The sequence below is a fragment of the Cicer arietinum genome, chromosome 5, assembly GCF_000331145.2.
Source record: "Cicer arietinum cultivar CDC Frontier isolate Library 1 chromosome 5, Cicar.CDCFrontier_v2.0, whole genome shotgun sequence".
NCBI lineage: Eukaryota > Viridiplantae > Streptophyta > Magnoliopsida > Fabales > Fabaceae > Cicer > Cicer arietinum.
Window position 1 is genome coordinate 24667009 of NC_021164.2, and position 5846 is coordinate 24672854.

Below are 5846 nucleotides of genomic sequence, written 5' to 3' on the forward strand. Positions count from 1 at the left end.
GAAACTATCCATGTCTTGATTTGTTATGTTATAATTAGGGGATTGAGAACCTCATTTACTTTCATTTTTAATTGGCAAAGCATTGTATGAACTTTTCGCATATTGAAAGTCCTGATAAGGTGCATGCTTAGCTGAAAAGTTATTTTTAGCATTTAAAACTAAAATGTTATGTGTTAACTGTTATTTTCGGTTGGTGACCTTTACAATTATTGTGGAAATCTGGGATTTGCCCTCAGATGAGAGTCAGGACGGTCATACCGGTTCGTACCCTACGGACGGGAATGGAGATGGGAACGCTTGACTGCAGCTACGTTAGGAGAATCTCACGGGGCGCGTGGAGATCACTCCGGGTGTTTAGTTGTGTTGTAAAATGATCAGATTAGTTTGACATAGAGGGATCAGATGTCTTTCTTTTGTATTGCATTTATTTTAAAATGGAAGACTGTGCCTATACTAATATTGTCAGCTTGACATGTTATTTTCGATGGGTTACATGTACCATTTGTTGTTGGGTAAACAGTTTGGATTTATAATTGGAGTAACTTTTCCGCTGCTTGTAAATTATAATGACTCAATTATTTATCCAAAGGCATTTCTTTATTTATCTCTCTACTTTATTTTAAATTCTTTTGAAAAAAAAAATATACCCTCGCTTTGAAAAACGGGGTGTTACAATCAGCATCACAATATGCTATAAGATCAAAATGTGAACCTTTTCTATACCAAAGACCAAGATTAGTGGTTCCAAGAAGATGGATGCATAGGAATGGTCATGATTTTTGATTCATTCATTTTATATTTGACCAGCAGATCTTTAATGTATTTTTCTTGACAAATAAAGATGCCATTTTCATATTGTTTAATTTGTAAACCAAGAAAATACCTTAGTTCTCCCATCATACTCATTTCAAATTCACTTTGCAGAAGTTTTGAGAAATCTTCACACATTGTTTCATTTGTTGATCCAACGATGATATCCTCAACATATACTTGAACAATAAGTAAGTCATTCTTTTTTGCTTTCTTAAATTATGTAGTGTCGATTTTTCCTCTTAAGAATCCATTTTTGATTAAGAATGAACTTAATCGTTCATACCATGCTCTTGTTGCTTGTTTTAAGCCATATAGAGCTTTGGTAAGTTTAAAAACGTGATTTGGTTTTGATTGATTTTCTAAACCCGGGGGCTGTTTCACATAAACTTGTTCATTTAAGAATCCAATTAAAAATGAACTTTTAACATCCATTTGAAACAATTTAATAAGCTTATGAGATGCATATGCAAGAACTATACAAATAGCTTCTAACCTTGCAACCGGAGCAAAGGTTTCATCATAATCTATACCTTCTTGTTGATTGTAGCCTTGAGCTACTAATCTTGCTTTGTTTCTGATAACCTTACCTTCTTCATCTAGTTTATTTCTGAAGACCCATCGTGTACCCATGATTGTTTGATCTAATGGATCAAGTACCAGTGTCCAGACTTCATTTTTTTCAAACTGCATTAGTTCTTCCTTCATGGCATCTATCCAAGACTGATCAATGATGGCTTCCTTAATTGATTTTGGTTCAATCTGGGATATATTGCCATGTTGTTTTCATCATTCTTGAATGATTTTCTTGTTCGAATCCCATCAGCCGTGTCTCCAATAATTTGTGTTTGAGGATGATCTTCAATCGTTCTCTAGCTTTTTGGTGGAGAATGAAACAGAGATTGTTTATCAATCTCTGTTTTCTGCAAAATGTTTTGCTGCTGTAACTCGATTGGAGTTTCTTCTTCCTGATCCTTTTTACTTAAATCTAAGTAATCAAACACATAAAATAATATGTGCATACTTATTTCTACAACATTAGTTCTTAGATTAAATACCCTATATCCTTTTGAATCAGTTGAATAACCAAGAAAGATTGCTTTGTCAGATTTTGCATCAAATTTTCCAATTATATCTTTGTTGTTTAAAATATAACAATAACAACCAAAAATATAAAAGTAAGAAATGTTTGGTTTTCTATTTTTCCAGATTTCATATGGTGTTTTGTTGATGATCTTTCTTAGGGATACACGGTTTAGGATATAGCAAGATGTGTTTATGGCTTCAGCCCAAAAATACCTTTCAACATTGGATTCTTCCAAGATGGTTCTTGCCATTTCTTGTAATGTTTTATTTTTTCATTCAACAACCCCATTTTGTTGTGGAGTTCTTGCACATGGAAGAATATGAGAAATGTCAAGTTCATCAAAGAAGGTTTTAAAGGGAGCATTTAGGAATTCTCCTCCATGATCACTTCTTAAAGAAATGATGCTGGATTCTTTTTCATTTTGAACTCTCTTGCAAAATATTTTAAATGCGTCAAATGCATCGTCTTTTTGTTTTAAAAATAGCACCCAAGTAAATCTTGAGAAATCATCAACAATAATAAAACCATATTTCATTCCTCCTAGACTTGTTGTTTTGACTGGCCCAAAGATATCTATGTGAAGTAATTCAAGAGTTCTATTTGTGGTTACAAAATCTTTTGAATGAAATCTACTCTTGACTTGTTTTCTTTTTGCACATGCTTCACATATTTTATCTTTTTCAAAATTGAGTTTGGGTAATCCTCTAACAAGATCTAATTTTGAGATTGTTTTCATACTAATATGTCCAGGGCTTTTATGCCATATCCATTTGTCTTTATTGACTGATATAAAACATGACTCGTCAGGTAGTTCTTCAAGATACAAAACATATAAATTTTTCTTTCGATTGTTAGAAAATAAAGTTTCTCCAGTTTCAGTTTTTCTGATTTCACATACTTTGTTGGGTTTGAAAATAACTTCACATCCATTGTCACATATCTGACTTATGCTTAACAGATTGTGTTTTAAACCTTCAACATATTGAACATCAGTTATTTGAGCAGAGTTTGTCTTACCAATGGTTCCTTTACCTTTAATCAGAGCATGGTTGTTATTTCCAAAAGTAACCGATCCTCCATCCTTCTTGATGAATGTTAGAAAGCAGTCTTTATCTCTTGTCATGTGTCTTGAACAACCACTATCCAAGAACCAAGGCTTTCTCTTTATATTTGGAAATCCAACCTGCATACGACGTTAGTTCAGCCTTAGGTACCCACATTGTTTTGGGTCCTTGGGAGTTAGTTTTGAAATTTTCTTTCTTTTTAAAATGACACATTGTTTTTCCATGATTGTTTTTGAAACAAACTGAACATTTAACTGCAGATTTTGGAATTGATTTGATACTCTATGTTTTAAAAGATTGTAAACTTGATTTTGAGACAATTTCATATCGTTCTCCTTTTCTCAATTTTATTGGAGAAGGTTCAACTTTTGCTTTGGAACTTTCTTTGTTTTGAAAACAGTATGGAGAATGTTCTCCTTTTTGCAGTTTTTCTAATACAGTTTTGGCAGAACCATCTCCTTTTTTAATCAAACTCTTGCTTTTAATCTTTTCATCTCTTTTTCTGAAATAGCAAGCAAATTCCAGATGTCCATGTTTTTTTACAATATGAGCATCTAGTTTTACATCTTTCCTCCCTTATTTCTGGGACAAAAAAATTTCCATACAACTTTGTTTTTTGAGTTTGATTAAAACCAGGACCAACTTTATCAAAGATTCTTATTTGAGATCCCATAATTTTTTGAAAAGTTTCAGTGGCTTTATTGAAATTTAACAAATCAATTTTGAGAAGTTCATTTTCATTTTTAAGGAGAATGTTCTCTGTTTTCAGCGCAGAACGTTCTTGACCTTCTTATTTTTCAAAATTTTGTTTCTACGTTTCTTTTAATTCTTGAATGATGTTTTTGAGCATATTATTCCTAGCTTGACTTTCTTCTTTTTCTTTATGAAATTGTTCTTTTAAGAAACTACATTTTTGAATAAGGAGATTTGAATCATTTAATAAGTTATCAAATTCTTTTCCCATTTTCTCACATAAATAACATGGTTCATAATTTATTACCTTATCTTCCTATGTTTTTGCCATTAAGCATATGTTAGTTTCCTCATCTTCTTCAGCATCCTCATCTTCTGAATCCTCCCATGTTGCCATCATTGATTTCTTCTTAAAAGGAAATTGCTTGGGTGGATTCTTGTTTAAAGGACACTCTGCTTTGTAATGTCCTAATTTGTTACACCCAAAGCATGTGACTTGGCTTTTGTCTACATCTGTTTTGGAAAGAGCAATTTCATCAGCTTCTTCTTGTTCGTTTTCTTCTGGTTCTTCCTCTATTTGTACTATGATTTTTTCTTGAGATGTTTTTAGTGTTATTGCCTTTCCCTTCTTGATTGGTTTGTCTTCTTGTAGCAGTACTTCATGTGCTCTTAAAGTTCCAATTAATTCTTTCAGAGGAAGTAATTCAAGATTCTTGGCTTGGCTTATAGCTTACCATTGGTCCTATATGATTGGTAGACACCTCATGGCTTGGCTTATAGCTTTGCCAAGAGAATACATTTCATTTACTATTGTTGTGAACCTTGAGTACATTTCATCAATAGTTTCACCTTCTTGCATTTCGAACAGTTCGAATTTCCTTATGCCAATATCTATCCTTGTTTCTTTGACATGGTTTGTTCCTTCATGATGAGTTTGTAGCGTATCCAAAACTTCTTTTGCAGTTGTGCATTCATCTACTCTTTCACTTTCTTTCCTGCTTAAGGCACATGATAAAAATAATTGAACTGTCCAGTCTGCTTCTTTCTTCATAGTAGAGTTTGAGTCATCTTGATCAACCATGCGCCACATCCCTGTATCTTGAGATTTCAGAAACAGCTGCATCTTATTTTTTCCAGAAATAGTAATGAGTTCCATCAAAGAATGGTGGTCTATTCGAAGATCCGCCTTCAACAATGTATTTGGCTTTCGACATTTTTTCTTCTAGATCTTTTCTCTAGCACTTGTTAGGTGTTTTTTAATCTTTCTAGAGACCTAGCTCTGATGCCAATTGAAGTAACAATGTCGATTTACAAGAAATGGGGGGTTTGAATTGTAAATGCACCTTTTAAAAATTCCTGTTAAAAACTTAAGAAAATAACTCAAGATTGATCCTGGTTGTCAAAACAGAAAACAGAGAACGGACTTGGTTTTAACCAGAAAACGGAGAATGATCTTGGTTAGTTGAAATTAATAATTTTGTTTAAGTTTTTTAACCTGTTAATCAATCAAACTGAAAGTAAACAGATAAGGGAAGAGATACCACACATCGATATATCCTGGTTCACCTAACTTTGGTTACGTCCAGTCCTCACAACTGTGAGATTTTCCATTAAGTGTTTAAAACAAAGAGCCTTCTTGATTTTATAGCACTCAGCACAGATCGACCTGATCTGTTTCAAGCCCTATTCATTTCCACCCATAAAGCAAATACAATACCTACCTATCTTGATAGGATTCGTTACAATTTAATCAAACTATAATTAAACTCTTATAGTTTGAGTTTTTACAATAATGATGAGATTGTTTTGATAGAATCTGAGATGTCTCAACTCTTGTTTGAGATTTGATTCTTTACAAAGAAATCAGTAGTAATAGCACAGTATGGTGTAAAGATTCAGAACTGCTTCTTCTTTGTGAAAATGAGAATTTCAAGTATGTAAATACGAATGATTTGTGGTAATTAACAACACTTGATTTTCTGCCTTAATCCTGGATATTGACCTTCCTTTTATAATGTGTTTAGAAGCATTTAATGATGGTCAAAAAGAGTTGTTGGCAGTGATTTGTCTGTTTTGACCAAAACCAATATATGAGATTAAAATAATTCAGCCTTTGAATGATTTGAATCTGTTTTAACTGAGTCTGTTACAACCTTGCTTAAACCTTTTGTCTTCTAGTTTAAATGTATTTG